The following is an 18,494-nucleotide window of genomic DNA, read 5'->3' as shown; positions in this document are numbered from 1 at the left end:
ATCAGACCTAAGGACTTAAATTTATTAACATCTCCAAACATATGTAGCATATATATAGCATAAACATTAGCAGAGGGTTGTTAGTTAAGGTAGTATGCTTAGATTATGGTTGGGCTTGATGATCTTTAAGGTCTTTTCCAACCTGAGCAATTCTGTAATTCTATGATACATGTATCTCCCTATCCCCAAACAAATAATGAGAATGTCAGATGCAGATGCTTTTATTCCTCAATTACTGCTTTCTTAAACACATTTCTGTGAGATTGGGGAGCTATCTAAATGCCAAAATAATCTCCACACTTAAAAAAGCTTATTTTCAGAAAAAAAAATCAAGCCTCTATTTATGGGTAGTAGAGTTCAGTTTTGTCTTGTTACATCCTTTGGTGCTCTGCCTACACGTGTTCACTTTTCTAGACAAGAGGGGAGGCTGTGTGCACTGGATATTAAAATAGATTTGTAACGTAAACTTGGAGAGACCGTTCCCTAATTGTTGGTGCAGAGATTCTGAACTCCACTCCAGGAGTTCACATACTACAGATCAATCTGGTTTTACACGAGATACTTTATTCTCTTGTATTCTGCCCAACTGCTGTGGTTTCTTCCAGACCTGGTCTTCTGAATGCGTTTGGTTTTCTGAGGCTTCTTATACAGCTGGGATTTACATCATTTGTGGATGCGAAACTTCAGTTGAAACGCTTCCCCTTGCAATACGACAAGGGGAAATGGTTTCAAACTAAAAGAAGGGAGATTTAGACTAGATGTAAGGGAAAAGTTTTTTGTGATAAGTGTGGTGAGGCACTGGCACAGATTATATGGAGAAGGTGGTGGATGCCTCATCCCCGGAGACGCTCAAGGTCAGGCTGGATGGGGCTCTGAGCACCTGATGGAGCTGTAGGTGTTCCTCTTCACTGCGGGGGAGTTGGATGAGGTGACCTTTACAGTTTCTTTCTAACTTATGTGATTCTCTGATTTATTTTTTTTTTTTTCCTAGCCCACCATTTTAATGTTTTTGGTCTTGTTATACATCTTACTTCCCACAGAAGCATGGTGAAGCTATGGAGACACAGAGCACTTCTGAGTAAAAGCATATTCTGACTATGCGATCATACCAGTAAAATACAAATAAAACTATGGCTAAATAGTTTTTTATTCTTGGTTCTGTATTTCTTATATCATGATATTTGTCTTTTGGCCTCTTTGTCGTGTCTGAACAAGGAATGTGAGCCTTTATTTTCTAATATTTGCTACAAATTGAACTAAATCATTTAAAAATGTTATAGTCTTTGTTATAGTCTTATAGCAGGTATAGGTTACCTGCTATATGTTTATACTTCCACACTGTCATGCTCTTCGTTTGAATTAACTCACAAATAACTTTATATATGGTGGATGCAAATGATATTTGATTTTCAGCGAAGCCCTTCATAACAAATCTGGAAGAGAGAATTGCTTGTCTGTTTTTATAAAGCTGTCCTTATGCGTGACCTCTTCGTAGCTGAAATATGTATATATGTGCATTGAGCTTTATGTAACGGTGTGCATTGTACAGCAGAGGGAGTATTTTGTCAGGAATCGAGAAGGCTATTTGTCACTGCGTCACTGAGCATTTGGCACATCACCAGCTTTAGTGAGATATACTATATCTTTTTATCAGAAACAATCAGGCACTAGCACATTAAGCAGCATACGAGTGCAGAGGTTGGATGGGATAAGCTTTGAGTTACTAAAACCTTTCATTTTGTCAGCTTGTACAGAATAGATAACAATATTTCTGAAAATGGAGTGGAAAATGGATATGCAAGTTAAAGATGAAATGTTCAGTTGCTATCAGCATTTTTTTTCTACAGACTGTTTTTTTGTGTGTGTGCGCCCTTTATGATTTATTTAGTTTTGAGCAAGATTCCCCTTTCCCCTCTTCCCTAAATCACTATTTCTAAATATCACTATTGTTATAGCCAACTAGGTGAATTTTCAGTAGTCCAACACCTGCTGGAATTCATGGCTTTTCCCTCTTGTGTTGGAATTAAAATGTGGTGTTTTGGGTGTTAGTATAGGATCTGAACTGTGTGATGAGAAAAGATGTGGGCTATCATGTGAATGTTCTTCCATGCTTAGTAATACACATATACATATATACCTGTGATTTACTGACAGAATGTGCAGCAGGAAGGAATGGGAGCAAATCAATCCAAATATTCTTGTTACTTGTTTTATTCTGCTCAATATGTGAATTTTTGACCAAGAGATGTTGTACGAGACAGGTGTTAAACAAAACCCCCAAAGAACTCTCCGTTCATGCTCTTTCAGAATAGGTGCTCATTTACAGCCTGGTAACCACAAATGTAGATTGACTTTTAAATGAATGATATCTTTCTGTCTTGTCCCTCTGCTCCCCTCAACAATATCAATTGTTAATTCTATTGGAATTCCATGGAATAAGCTGTTGTTACATTTCTCTTCCCTTTTTTCATTTTTTTTTCCATTTTCATTAAGAGCCATTATTTGTACTTTCTACATCTTTCTACTAGCATTTATTTATAGCAGTTAAAGAAAAGTGGTTACAGTATACCGATGGCTTAAAATGTTAGCATATATTTCTGTTACTTCACATTTCCTGTTAGAGTTTGTATTGAAAGTAGATTTGGCATTAAATGGCCTCGTAAGATCTGAAAGGAAACACCGTTTTTAATGGAAGTGCCTTGGCCACTCAGTCTTCTGGCAGAAGTGCAGCAGGAATGCAAGGCTCACGTCCCAGTATGGTTTGTCATACCTTCATTCTTGCAGCTAGGCTGCTTGTTAAAGTGGTGTAAAAACAAAGCCACGCTCAGTTCTGCGGTGATGCTAAAGACCTCATCACAGGAACTCTGATTTACACTTAAAAGAATTTGAGACCTACTTCGCCAACAGAATATGAAACCTTTTGCTTTTGTCTAGCTTTAACTCAAAGCTGGTCTTTAAGTAGAAGTCTTGAACCTCCCTCTAGCCTCTTCTCATATTTTTTTTTCTTCTTTAGGGTCTACCAGTCCTCAGCAATTTGTTCCGTTCCGCCCAACTTTTCTCTGTAGCATAACTGTTGGTCTAGTGGTGGAATTTCCCATTTAAAGACAATTTCTGTGTACAGACATGCTAATCTTTCATCTTGATGACCCTGGTAGATGTAGCGAGATGGTGCAGTGCATCTTGCTGCTGTTTTGGAATAACACTTCAATTTTTTAACCGTTTGGTTTACAATTTTGAGTACAGTGTGGGGTTGAGTTACTGCTGAATAACCTGGCTCCGGAACCAGCAGAGTGTTATCAGTGTGTTGCTGTACTGGGAATAATTAGCCTTGCTTGAGAGGCAGGTCTAATTAACCCATGCACAATGTTGCTCTAACAAGGTTATATTCTCTTTGAGACCTCAGCTAATATCTCTGCATGGTGCTGTATAAATGTGCTAGTTTGGTTCTCTCTGACCTCATCTTCATTGCATGTGGGTAAATATGCACTCAAAAGGGTGAATAGACATCCAGACAGAACTTCTTGTTTGTTTGTCATTTGCAAGGGTGTGTTGTGTATGTCTGTACGGTACTGTTTTGTCATTGTTGCTCATTTGGACCATCCTATTGCAATCAGTGGAGACACTGGTATAAATTAGATCATAAGCTTATATAAGGCACTCAGAAAAGAGCTATGTCATTCAAAAGCTTGGAGTTTTAGATTTATGAACATGCTATTTCTCATAAAATATTTATAAAAATGACTGGCTTATAATTATGCAAATTACCAGATTCGTATCAACACGCGTCAGTGGCAGCAACAGACTTTACTTTTCATTGTTAATTCTGTCAAAGTGCTGGACAGATGTGGTTTATCCAATTAAGAAACTTCCGTTACTTTTTCTTGTGCCAAGTTGAAGAGTGCAGCTCATGACCCAGTCTTGGCGCAGTCTGTCTTTCATCACTGCTTTCAGTTTTCAGTCCGGTGGAGTCTCCTCCATAACAAGACTGGCACAGACTTGTATAGAATTTGACTGCTTACACCTGTTGATTATGGGATTTAACTTTTCTTTTTTGGCATTGTTCAAGTGGATTCAGTTACAGCTTTGGGTTTGTAAATTTTTCCTAATTTTTGCTAATATATTTGTCTAAAATATTTTAAACGAGTCCATAAACATGTTAAATTAAGTGTCCTGAAAGGTGTATCGACCCAAGTAATCCCCAGATAATTACTTTGTGAATGTTTGTCTTCAGTTGGGCAAAATAAGACATTTGATACTGGAATTACACCCTGAGGCTGAAAGTTCCATGCAGCAAACGGCATGGGCATCAGCATCAGCTAATGCTGGGCACCTTCCAGGTGGTGGGTGCTCAGCTCTATACCCAGCAGTCCCATGAGTGCCATTCAGACATCTGACTATGAAATGATTTCAGCGATGCTGGTTGCTTTGAGCTGGTCTCCTCCTTCTTCCAGTGTGAAACTGCTGTTGTCCAAGGGCTTGGAGAACTAAGCTCTGATTTTAAGGTCATCCAGGTAGAGTTTTATAAAACTGAAGCTTTAGACAAAATAATGGAAACTTGCTGTGGCTGTATATTACATGACTGAGATACAGTGCGATCTCACTGGTGATTTGTGTATATAAAGATGTCAGAGAATCATAGAATGGCTTGGGTGACCTTAAAGATCACTTCCAACCCCCTGCCATGGGCCGGCTGCCACCCACCAGCTCAGGCTGCCCAGGGCCCCATTCAAGCTGGCTTTGAGCACCTCCAGGGATGGGGCATCAGCAGCTTCTCTGGGCAGCAGTGCAAGGGCCTCACTGCCCTCTGAATAAAGAACATCTAATCTAAATATCCTCTATTTAGTTTACTATTAAGCTACTAGTAAGATTTTTTTTTCATGTTATAATTCTTGTTTTAGCAATGAAGATGTTTTCATAAGACACGTAAAATATTAAAATTCCTTGTGTATCATAATAGAAAGGTATGAAATACATGTAATACATCATCACACAATGAGTTGGGCTGCAATCTTCAGCTTTCTCCTATCACATTTATTGCATATTTTCAGTATTGCTTTGCTAGTACACATTTTTCTGAGTTCTTTTTGGTTTTACTGGGGATCAGAGTAAGGAAAAAGCATGGACTCTTGAGCACAAAAATATTACTCCACTTCAGTATCTCTCTCTATTCTTATTGAAGTGTATTTTTTTCAGTATCCAAAGTTGTTTTATAGGTCTTTTATCTCAATACTTAAACCCTTCTGAGATTTTCCTTTATTCTTTCCTTGGTCCATTCGATTATGTTTTATGTCTGTTTTCAAGGATAATTTTCATCCGAAAAAAGCTGTGATGTCTTAGTATGAAACATGATTTATTTTACTGTTGATGATATCACTTGTGAATTCAGTCACATGCAAACTGCACCTTGTCAGAATATTAATTTTCTACAAAAACAAGAGCAAATACTGCCATGTATTGTACATTTTGATGATGAGGTTAAGTGAACTCAGCTTAACACAGAGCAGAGTATCGCTCCACAATTGTAATTTTGTTGATTTAGATGTAGGATGCTTTTTACAGGAAAGAAAGTAGGAGTAGCTATCAAAGAGAGCTTTCAAGGTTGGGGAAAAGAGGGAAATTGCACAATAATTTTCTTACGTGGGAGCAAAGTATGTTAAATATTTCAGTCCTGGCTTTTAAATTAGATCAAATAAGACACTGAACTTTTGATCTGTTTCAAAGCTTTCACGCATTTTCTTTTGTCATAGTGTTTTGGTTGTTTCTAGAGTTGTTGTCTTTTTAAATAGAAAAAAAAGACCTGAAACCCAAATATTTCTATTTCTAAGCAGAATACATAGCTGAAGACAATAACTAAGGGACGGGGATCCTGTGAAACAAATTCACATTCTGAAGAAGAGCACAGCGTCACTGCAATTTTGCTATAAGGTTAAGGTGTACTGTTACTTGGTGTATGCTCCAACATCTTCACTGTCCATGTTCTCTAAATGGGGTTTGAAGGCTTTTAGAACTCAGTGCTTAGCCTTATTTCCACATGGTAGGTAAATTATTTAGGCTGCGGTATACAATGTGTACTGAGTCTGTATACTAATGCATTTTCATAGCCTGAAAAAAAATGCCATTTAACACATCCTTTTGGCATCCATCTGGGACTTCAGTCTTCTACAGTTACACACTGTCAAGTCACCATAGGATACAGTTAGCAGAACACACTGACCCCTTCTCAGAGAGAGCTGTGTGATTGCCTCCTTGTGTCTCAAGCCCTACACCAGCATCCTCTTGAAAGGATAGTTGTGTTAACATCATCTTAGGGAAAATATCATAACTCTTGGTGGCAAGCTAAAATTCAGCCCAGGGAAAATACAGTCCGCTACATTTCTAGAGACTATTTTTAGGGCATTTTAAGATGGATGTTGTTAACTGAATTTGTACAAAAAATTTCCAAATGTAGCCTAGAAAATTAAACAAGGTTTCTAGTAATACACAGTAGTTGACAGTTAAATAGTTGGTACCAGTAGCCTGAAGATAATTCTGGGAAGCCTTTGCACCATTTGATGTGTTTCTGGAGTAATGTATATGAGCAGACTGCAGCTGTGCATTGTAGGTGCTTCACCAGCTGATGACTTAGCTGGATGCTACTCTAGTTTTAGCCCTGGAATGAAAGCCCTACTTGGAAAATCACCTATGAGTCTAGTAGTTGGAAGAAGAAAAAGAGTCGCACTAGAATGTGTGTATTGTGGAACTAGAATAGGAAGCAAAATAATCAACTTTGAAACTCAAGTAATTGTTTGATTTCCTGTCGAGTTTGTGGCAGCAGTGTTGTAGAGCATCTCAACCAGCTGAAGCTGGAAGCAGTTTCCCAAAACTAAACATTTTAAGTCTTTTGTCCTGTACGCAGTAAGAAAAATTCAGAAAACTATATAAAACAAACGCACCAAAAATATCTTTTTAGTTTTGCCCTGTGGTTATCTGATGATTTCACAACTAAGTTAATTTCTCCAATGTATATCATCCTACTTTTTATACATGAAAGTTTTGTAAGTACTAAGTAAAGAAGAGTAATCATTTGGAGAATGTCTGTTCTTCATGATGCTCTAAGTTACAATTTCATTCAATGAAAATCCTAATTCAGTCTTTCAGATGTTCAGTGCTTTTGGCATATAGCCTTAAATCTTAGCTAAAGAAATTGAAGAAAATTGACACAGATTCTATTCATAACACCTCAGCGTTTTATGTTCTTATTTTGAACTACAGGTTTACTTTAAAAATGATACATGTACTACAAAGATCTAGAAATAGATAATTTTATAAAGCAGATAGCCCAAAGGGTGGTCTCATGATGGGATGAAGGAATGTCTCATAATTCAGATCAAATTTGTGATCTGTTGCATTACTTAATACTTTAAAAAATTAAATAGTTCTATAGTCTGGTGTTCTCAATTTTTCAAACAGAATTAATTGAACTGACAAGGTATGAAGAAAGTACTATAAATCTTTTTTTCCAATGAACCTACATGTTTGAAGCTTAAACCGAAAGCTATAGAAAGTTTTTGTACATGCGAGGTTTAACTTCATCTTGACAATGAAGTTGCTAAGCATTCTTCTACTGCTGCTTTTTCAAGTTGGTACTTTGAAAGTAGCACATTATGTATGCATAGACCCCTATACAATGCCAATTGTTGCACTCTGTAGAGGGAGTACATATACTTACTAAATGGTAGAATAAATCTTTGGCAGAATGGTTGGCTAGCGGAGTTCCTACTAGAATGAATTTGATTTCTTCAGCTAATTGTTTTATGTACACTTAACACACAACCTGCTATTTTCCTCTCTGAAAATAAGTCTGAGCATTTTTACTGATAAAGTTTAAACGTCTTGAAATAAAGCATCCTAGACTGACATGATCAGTCCTTTGTTCTTCTTTTCTGTGAATAGCAGATGTCATAAGTTACTGGCTGTACCAGAGTCAGTGATCGTCAGTTTGACTAACAATATGTAGTTATCTGAAAATGTTTGTGGCTACTGAAGTAAACCAGCTTATATTTTCATCATATGGATTTTGAGGAAAATAGAGAAAGATAAGTGAGCTCTTGGCCTTGTAATGAATTAATAACAGCTTTTAAAATGTAAAATATTGCACAAATACTTATGCCAAAGTATTCATAATGCCAACCGACAAAAATTCCTTTTATAATTCAAGAATTATATTGTTTCACTACTGATGCCTTCAAATCTACTGGAAGCTCCATCTCTACTTGAATCCTAGTACTAAAATGGGAAATTTTTCATGAAAGACAGTAGATGTATTAAATTGTCCACCTGTGTCCTCCAAGTTCATTGTTATGTGAAATGAGTAAAATTATGCTGCATGTAATATCTTATTTGGGATAGCGGAAGATGAAAGAAAAGTGATGGAAACCTGTCAAATGTTATGTAGCACTATTTAGTAGTATGCTAAATTTTTAGCAAATTCTTTACAGCAGGATTCTGGAGCTTCTAAGCTGTATTTGGTTTCAAACAGTCAATATTGTTCCTTAACATTATATTAAGTGCATGTAGAGGAATGTGCAGTGGTGTTGTGATTTCATCCTGAATTTCAAGAGAGATGGAGAGTTTAGGGAGCTTATCCTGCTCAGTCCTGCCCACTGTCCCTCCATCTTCCCTCTGTGGAAATGTTCTGCAAGTAAAAAAACTGCGTAGCTGAGGAAATGCAGATGCATTTCCCATATGCTTCGTGAAAACATTGTTAGCAAAAATGCTCCAACCTTCATATACTTTATAAATATCAATTTGAAGAATAATCAGAGGAGAAAGGAGGATTAATTCAAGTGAGCATTATTAACTGGGCTTGCAGAAAATACGAGTGAGGGAAAAGAAACTTGATAATATCACACCAGTTTGCTATCAGTATAGAAAAGGCAAAGGCAAGATGTAACTTAATGGGCCAGAGAAGTCAAGGGCAGAAAAGTCAAGGGCGAAATAGAAAACTTATTTTCAGATCTTTTCCAGTTTTCTCTCTTGCTTATCTTAGAAGAGTTTTCAGATCATTTAAGATATTTCTTCTATCTTGTTTTATGGTTTCGGAGCTGACTTTTCTCAAAACAGTTGGGCTAATGTTGTGAGAGTTGCTGCTTCTACTTGGAGATGTCCTTTGTTTTCTGCAGATTAAACTTGCAGTGTCCGTATGTGTTGTTCTGTAGTCTGTTACTTCTCATTCCATTTGTCTTCCTTATTCTCACTCGCACTGCTCACTGGGAAAAAAAACAAAACACAAAAACAACCAATAAGAAAACCCTTGAATGCTTGTTTGTTTTCTAGTTTATGAAATTACTTAATCATTGGAAGTGAACAGTTGCCCAGAATTGCCTATTGGAAAGTGAAGAGATTCATTCACAATGAATCAAGTGAAGAATATACAGGCAATAAAGAGTCTTGGGAGCATTTGCTCTCATTTCCATTGGGTTACAATACTGACGCTTTTCTCCTAGATACTAAGCTGTTCATTAAGAGTGGTTGAAATTTAGGGGAATTATTTTGATTGTCAGAGAGCTTTTATGATTCATAGAACTTAATTCTGGTAATGAATGTCAATCTCAGTTAAAAACAACAACTACAACAAGCCACCAGCAATAACAACAAAAAAAAAAACAAAAAAACCCCAACAAACTAAAACAACAACCAAAAAACCCAATACAACCAAATATACTGCTGCTCAAACTCAGAATTTTGGCAATCTTCAATAATATTATGTAACTCAGTCGTGGTTGTTGGTGCATTCACCCTACTAACATATAACATGATCTAAACAGAACAATTTTCTTATCAAACTATATCAAAAGCCAATCTCTATCAGAGGAATGTTTGTGTGCTGAGCTACTAGTGATGGTTCAGCATCAAGACCAGAACTTGGAAGCATTTCATTCAATAGTTAGCATTGCTTGGACTTTAACTTGGATTCCTCATTCATGCTGAATATGAACATCATTATTCTGAGAATTTGGTTGGAGGTCAGGTTCTGTAACTTCTGGTTGTCAAGGTTTAAAATTCTCAGAGATAGAAATTGAAATAAACAATGTAAAGTTAAATAGATGCCCTGGGTGATGAATACAAAGAAGAAACACAGTTAAACAGTCCCCAAATCCACTTTGTTCACTAGTGACGTGCTTCCTTTCTAAGAGATGTTTACATACTAGGTGTACACCATTGTCTAAATCCACTTGTCTGCTAATGTAAATAAATCTGCAAAGCCCATTTAAATTAAAAAGCTAGCAGTAGTGATATTTCTTTTTTCAAAACCACGGAGACTATTAGAAATCAATTTCTTATATTCCTGGCTTTCAAGGCGGTTCAGTAGATTTATAATCTTGTATTTAAAAAAACTTTTTTTGTTTTGTTTTGAGGTATGTGTATATTTTTGATGAAACCAAGGCATTTGCCCTTTTGAAAGATGATCAGGTATGCAAATGTAGTTACTTAACACAAATGTTAGCAGATGTGTATGTTGATACCAGTTGGGCTTCAAGAAAATATCTTTCAGAGAGACAAGTTTTCTGTTAATATTAGAGTTCTGGTTTTTACATGAAGACATTTAGCATATTCCCATAGGTCATATTTGTCCTCTATGTCTAGTCATATAAATATAAATCGCTTCTTACCCTTTAGGATAATGTCACAAGTGATATTTATTATCTACCATTCAGAAGTTGCTTATTTTGGGCCTGAGTGAGAGCAGGAACTGCCATTTGGTTTCATCACCTGGAAGAGGTTGTGAGTCAGTGGACTAGGTTCCCTGGCATACTGTGACAAGACCTGGACCTAGGCAAGTCCACGTTTAAATAGCTGTTTGAATGTAAGCATCCAAGAGTGTCTCTTTGTGCTCAATGAATAGTACCTGTTGCATATTTATCTTAATTTTCATCAGTCTGTGTATACTGTGTGCTCTACTCACACTGTATGCTGAACAGGTAATTATTAATTTATTCTTAGGCATTTCAGTGTCAATCACTACTGTAATATATAAATGTTTCAGAAAAACTAATGAGTTTGCTCAATGAGGAAAAGTGATATTTTGCCAATTGGGAAATGGGAGATCAGAGAGAATAAGGCTGAAACTGCCAATGCTGAGTGTGTACAATTTTTTTTCTCTCCTTGAGGCCTATCGGTACATTGTGTGTGAGTGGATTTACACAGAAACAGATAATGATGTCTCTGGGAGTCAAGAATGATCATCTATTATATTCTAATCTCTCCATGAAGTGTAGATATTACTTTTTTGGAGAGGTGTGGTGATGTAGAAGGAGCCAAGGTATTTAACTATGAAGATGCTCAGGGAACTGAACTGTTAAATCAGCTGCTTACATGTCAGTCCCCCAGGTAAGGGACTGCCAGTGGACCTAGTAGTATTCTTAAAGATGATATAAGATCAAACAGATAGTGTTGAGTCCCAGAGCATGTTCCCTAAACCAAGCAACCAAATCGAAAATGTGACCATCCATGTCATGAGGAGTGCCTGGTGCTATGCTAGAGCTGAGGGTGATATTGGCCATCCTGGTAGGAGGTGTGCCCTGGTCAGGACACTGAGCCACCACACAAAGGAGCCCAAACCCCACATGACAGGAAGGAGGATTGGCTAGAGGCTGTACCTTAATGCTTGGAGGCTGGATACTCTTAAGATGAGAGTGGATGGTAAATTGTGATTTTCAGGACAAGGAAGTTCTGTATCTATTTGCAGTGGTGGTCTTTCAGAATAGATACAGGACAGTAGTAATAGGTGAGGAGGGACCAGTTGTCTCTAGTGAGATACGAGTATAGCCTGAACCACTTAGAAGCACAGTCAGAAATGAACCCTGTCTTATAATCTCCAGGATTCTCAAAATTGGTTGGATGCTCAGATTCCCACACAGGTTGTACACAGGGAAGGTGGTGTTTCTTCACTTGGTTTTGAAACCTCATGTTGCTTACTCATGCCTGCAAAACCTATGGAGGAGTAACACTGCTTTAAGAGCTGTGGCTTCTGAAAGCAGACTTCTACGTTTCTTCCTTATTTGTAATTTTTCATCTTAGACTATGCACACTTACGACACAAAATACATGAAAATATTTTAAATGCATGTAAATAACCTAATGACTGACCTTTGTAATTACTTTCAGGTCCTTCCTTTGCCCTGTTGATTGTGTTTTGAGCTATCCTTTAACTATCAGTCTGTTTATCCATTTGCACTGAGGTGGTAGGCATCATTGTTCTCATCTTTCTGATCTTATTATTGATGCTTGTTTGAGGAGTTTTCAGGCAAAATAGCAAATTCGGTGTCCTTTATTTTGAAGAATAAGCAATGTTTTCTGCAAAGGCTGCAAGTATTCATTGAGGCATGTTAACAGTGCAGGACCAAAGGGCATCCAGTTAGAAAGTCATCTGTGGCAAATGAAAGTTTTCTTTTTATTGCATGGGCACACTACCTCAATTCTGTGAAGCTCTGATAACTCCCAAATCCAGAAAAAATGTTTCTTCTGTGTTGTCTTTTATACCTGTGTTTTGACAATTCTTCTGATATGAGTTTTTTAAATAAAATATCCTATGATGAATCCATGTTAATTCATGTTGTGAAATGGCACAACTAATGCCCAACTTTAAAGCTTTATCACTGTGATATTTGTTCTTACTAACTTACTCTTGATACCTAACGGTTATGTTCTTGATTATAACTATTGCTGCAGTGTGGATGAACTCAACCCTTTAACTTCGGTTCATTTATCACATCTCCTGCCCCAGTGTAAATAGATATAGTACATATAGCTTGTAGGAAGTCAGCATGGCCCCCTCACAACATGGTCTGGGTAGCAGCAGAGAGGAACATGAGAGCCACCTCGAGGACTTATACCTGGTTGTGAGGGCTTGTTTGGTCCTGTGAGTTACTGGAAAGGAGTGGTGGAGCTGGAGGCCCTCCATCTGCTAAAGAGGGTGCATGAGTTGTGATTGTGAACGCAAATATGAGCGTGGTCATGAAGATTAGAGATTTTGGAGCTAACAATAAAGGGTGATTAGGAAACTGGTAAGCATTTCCTGTGATTTTGTAAGTGCCTAGTATTGTGGTTTATCTATTTTGCTGTTGTTGATCCTGAATGTAAAGCTCACTGATTGCCAGTTAATTGCATACCATTAATAAATCAATAAACCACTTTAATCCTGATTTCATTGAAATCATGTGACTTGACCTTTTTTTCTGTCACAACACTATGTAAAATTGATGTAAAGGAAGATAAAACATCCAGAATACACATAATGCATGTCTTCTTTGCTTATGTACTATCTCAATTTATGTTATGGTTCAGAAGATCCTGTTGTTCTGGTTTGTATGGCTGGCTCTGATAGCTCTTTTATTAAAACCAACATGAAACAGCCATATTCTTTTATTCTATTAGGTTCTATCTTTAAACAAAAGTATGATCTTTGGTAGCATTTTAGCACTTGCTGTCTTGTGATTCAACCAAATTTCCATTAAAATTCCAAGCACCTTTTGAATTGAAACACACGCTTTGGAACATGCTATTCTGATCTGTCTGCACTGATGCTTGCAAACACTTTCTGCAAAATCTCAGCCCAAGCCATAGCTCTTGCAGTCACTATGTTTTGTTTGAAAGAAGCTGATTAAAAAAAAAAAAAAAATCATATTGGTACTTATAGTACCTGATACAGACATTGCACTTCAGTTGGGTGAGTTAGAGTGCTCCACAGGCATTGTCTCTCTGTGTCTAGTTTGCATATTGTATGTTAATGAGAAGTGTGTTCTCAGTCAAGGTTATATATAAAGGCCAATGATTTATTTATTCTATGAATGTTGCTTTCAAATGGCCGAGGCCTGGAAGTTGAGAATTAATGGCTGCTCTGAACTTTTAGTGCTGTTAATGGCATTGTGTTTGGTGCTTCTGCTATGATACTTCTCACTTGTAGTGTGAACTCTTCCTCCAGTGCTGTGCAGAGATCTGCTTCATTAAATTTATCGGTTTAGGCTCAGAATGAGTGTCTTAGAAATGATTTCTGTTGTAGAAGTAAATGCTTTTAGATGTGTAGCTCGTAGGGGCTTTTTTTTGCAGGTGAGCAAAGCAAAAGGCATTGACATGATTTGCTGTTTCTACCTAATGGCTTATAAATGGTGTGAAGAATATGGAGTTCTACTATTCATTTCTAATGATAATATATGAAGTTATATGAAATTATGCTCATTAAATAATTTCAACTTTTGGTAAAACCTCTCAAAAGAATATCAGCGTAAATTTCAGTTGATAAAAGGCTCACGTTACTGGTCTGTGGCGTGTGGCTTCCAACTAAATTAATGAATTAATTGAAGAAACAAGATCTAGAAGGTTAGGCAGCTTCTATACTTGGTAGAAGTATCTATGCAAATCGAAAAATGACCTGCAATCATTGGAATGGTTGCTGACCCAATTTTATAGAGCCCAGTGTTTAGAGTTAAAATGTTATTTAGAGGTTAGCTGAATTGTGGCCATATAGGTGCTGTCATTTTGCTTAATGTTTGCATCTTAGCTATCTTAAAAAAAAAAACAACAAAAACAAAAAAACCACAAACGAAAAAAAAAAACAACAAAAAGAAGCTGGCAGCTTATTTTGAGAATTGAGAACAATGCATGCAATTGACATTTATTGTCTGCAGAGTGCTTTTGCTGCTGCAAACCTTCAGTCCTGATTTAATAACCGTCTGCCCAGAAAATCAGCCTCACTGTGGGTGTTGGCATGCACTGAGGAAGATTTTTCCTCGTTTAATTTTTGACCATCAGCAGGCTATTGCTTATACATTAAGCTATAATCGGGAGCACTTAGAAGTGCTTTCTATTATTGGGTGTTTAGTGACCGCTGCAGTGACTGCTGCATTCTCACACCCCACATTACAAATTCACCACCTTTTACGCTAATTGGCAGAAAGCTTCAGAGCTTCACAGGTTATGGAAGCAGAACTGCCCTTCTGTGACACTGGGAATGAATTCTGGCTTGGGGATCGGCTGGCTAGATAGATGTACAAAGAGGGCTTTCTTTGGCTGTGTACAAAGCTGGAAGTCCGTAGGCAGGTCTGCCCTGCGATTTCTGAAACACTTCACAAAGCCGTAGCTTGTGTGCACCCTGCCATGCAGATGTGGAAGATGGTTCCTGGGGAATGTGTATGGAAGTGTGTGTGTTCATAGGTGTGGTATTCATCTTGGCAGGAGTTATTCAAACTCAGCTGTTTGCATAAACAATGGGCTCTTCCTATAAAGCTAATAAGTGGCTCCCATGGCTCCATATAGATGGCAGCAGCACCTGGTTTTGGACTTATGAAATGCATATATGTATTTCAATAGATAACATTTCTCAGAGTTTAACAAACTATTAGAAAGCACTAGGGAGATTTGTATGCTGTGTACATATTTCTGAGAGTTGAATTCTGCCCTTGGGGAATTGACACTGTCACAGCTCAAAGGAGAAGCTATCAAGGGAAAAAATATTGAAAATCCAAACACGAGCAAATAAGAGATGTTTTATTTCCTCTTCCTCCTTTTCCATGTGCAAAAGATTGGGAAATAACTGATATTGCAACCGTAGAGGCAGAAGCCACAAAGAAGAAAAAAGGATCTGAGGAAAAGCAAATAATATTAGTGCTTTGCTTTATACTATAACTTCATCATAACCTGCTGGAATTACAGTTTTATCTTGGATCTGACAATGATAGGGTTTGTTTTTTTTTAAACTAGATTAATGTTATTTTTCTTCCAGTTGTTGTTACAGCCTAGAAATTGCATATGTTTGTAAGTTTTCTCTAAGATGCTGTCAGAGCAACTGGAAGTAAATTTTTATATTGCATGTAATTGCTGTTATTTTGAATTTTTCAGCCTGTAGCCTGAGTAGATTCTAGATCTCACATACGAATATTTCTAATACTTAGAGATTCATTCTCACTGTGTCCCAGGTACGTAGATGAAGACAATGCAAGAGAACAGTCATTTACTGCATATCTAATTGGATGAGAATGTAAAATTTTCAGAGAACAATTCTCTGTATTTCAAATAATATATCAAAATATCTCAGTCTTGTGTGTTTGCCATTTGGTCAGTACAGATTATTTCCCATTCTGAATCTTTGTGCTGAGAACTCGTATGTTTGTCTCATCCCCAGGTTTTGGTCATAGTTACTGGTGGTTTGCAATATTAGTACGTGGTCAATGTATGAACTTCCCTGTGGCATAGATGTTCCCACAGGAATGTACAATAAATGGATTTTATGGCATTTCTTGTAGGGAACCATATTCCATACTGTCTGCCATAGTCACAGTTTTCTGCTTGCTACTGTGGAATTGATCAGAGTCCCATGGAAGCCTTGATTGAGCAATCACCAGTGTGAGTCTGTGTGGTGCTCTGTTGGTTTTAAAGGACAGACCTTTGCATGGATTCATGGCTACCAGCACAAACTGGTTAAGAGATTTAGGACTTAAGAAGTCTGATATAGGAAGAAAATACCCAAGAAAATAAACTGCGATTGGGGTAGTTTTAAGCATGTCTAATTAGTTCTGTTACAGAAAACTCCTTGCTGGCAGTGCTCTTTTCCTCACCCTGTAGATTGAAACCCAGTATGAATAAATCTATGGAAAGTCAAGTGGTATCTGGGTTTAATCCCAGGTGCAAGAATACAGACATGACTTTTAATGCAGGAGGAAGCAGAGCCCCTGACCACGAAGTCTCTATCAACTTCCTTTCTCCTCCCACCCCTCTTTCCTGTGCCACAGTTGCATCCTCACTTGTGTGACTGGTTCTCTTCTGGCTGAATAATGCTGAGATGCAGAAAGAAAGCTCATCCCAAACGGATGCTGCTGCAGTTACATATTGTGATATACTCAGAAAGTGAGTGTTCCAAAAAGTTACTAGAGAATTATTGTGGACCTTAAAGTTATAGGAAGTCTCTGATACTGGATTGCTATTTGAAGAGCTGTTCTCTTTTCAATGTTATATTTGTGTTATGGTAAAGGCACATGGTATTGAGAAAGCTAAGCCTGCTTATGAGGCTTACATGTATACATTTTGATTCTGAGTATACACAGGAAGAGCACACAGGTGTGTACAGAGCACGACAGTGTCCTTGGCAAAGAACAAAATGGTTCTCGAGATTCCTGGATCTGAACTGGCCAGCCAGTATTTCAACGTGCCATACAACTACACAAGAAATACCCAGAAAGCCAGACATTAGAAAATCCCTTTTATCTGAGAAAGTAATCTTCACTTCTGATAAGTTCTGGCTCCGAAAGTTCTGTGCGAGCAGAAGCAGAGATGGGGCTGGACTGCTGATGAAAAGCAGATTGAAGGGACTCTAACAGGAAGCAAACAAAACCCTTATCTTCCAGGGGGCTGATGGATTTTTATTATTATTCTTTTTTTCCTGCTGTTCCTTTCCTTTTTGTTTGTAGATATGGGAGTTATTCAGGAAGAGGTGGTAGCTGAGGCATGTTTATGTGCAAGATGCCCCGTCCTTCCCTGTGCCCTGCTCCGAGGCACTGCTGCTTCCACAGTCCTTTCAGGTGTCCTTTCTGGGGGCAGTGGAGCCTGGAGACTCTGCAGCTCTGCCTGTCAGCTTCTTTGGCACTGCTGTTCATACAGAATCACAGAATTGTTAAGATTGGAAAGGACTGCTAGTCCAACCATCAACCCATCACCACAATGCCCACTAAACCACATCACTCAGTGTGACATCTTCCCTTTCCTCAAAAGCCTCAAGGGACAGTGACTCCACCACCTCCCTGGGAAACATCTTTAGGGTTATCAGGAGTCCTTTTTAAAACTAGACTAAGCTGACTGCATTGCTTTGGCTAGTTAGCTGAAGGAAGAAGTTTCATTGAGCTTTAGTATTTTCCTCTCCCTGTGTGACGCCCCAGTCCTCCCTCTAACTGTAGCCATGTTTTCAATCCGAGACTTTTTCCCGCATTTTACTCCTTAAAGTTGAGGAAGACACAGAGAAGCATACCCTGTATATTCACATCTGTGATGAAAATACATTTTTAAGAGAATTAGCAGGTAGCTTTTCAATTCCTCTTGTATACTTGATTTAGCAACTTTGTGTTTGTGTGAGCAATCCCACTGACTGCAGGAGGAGGCTATGTGAAATGCCACAGCCCTTGGCCAGCATCTTGCAGGACTGAGAAGGGTATTTTCTCCAGTCCCAGTGGATGAGAGAATAAAAATGTGTATGTATCCAGGTGACAAGGTGCTAGAAATCTGTACACCTCCCAAAGCTTGGTGTCTCTGGCAGCCTATTATCTCCTATTAAGAATGAGATTACTGGCATTAGAGAAAGACAGAAAAGCAGCAGAATGCTTGTGGGCTCTACCAATGGCAGACTAGTGAATTAGGGCAGGATGTTGACCCTGGTATCTTTTTCCTCTTTACAAGCCTCAGGTCCCTTTCGGGAGTCTATATGCTATTAAGCACTAAAAGCATATGTTAATAGCATCTTACATTTTGAA

General features: G+C 37.9%; 1 protein-coding gene across 5 annotated transcripts in view; it reads left to right on the top strand.

Moving 5' to 3' along the window:
- The window catches only part of PTPRN2 (protein tyrosine phosphatase receptor type N2), a 561,093-nt gene that overhangs the window by 51,503 nt on the left and 491,096 nt on the right, over positions 1 to 18,494 (top strand). The gene's annotated exons all lie outside the window — the stretch shown is intronic.

Source organism: Meleagris gallopavo, chromosome 6 (assembly GCF_000146605.3).
Source record: "Meleagris gallopavo isolate NT-WF06-2002-E0010 breed Aviagen turkey brand Nicholas breeding stock chromosome 6, Turkey_5.1, whole genome shotgun sequence".
In the NCBI taxonomy this organism is placed as follows: domain Eukaryota; kingdom Metazoa; phylum Chordata; class Aves; order Galliformes; family Phasianidae; genus Meleagris; species Meleagris gallopavo.
Note: the sequence above shows the minus strand (reverse complement) of the source record. Positions and strands in the feature narration are given on the sequence as shown.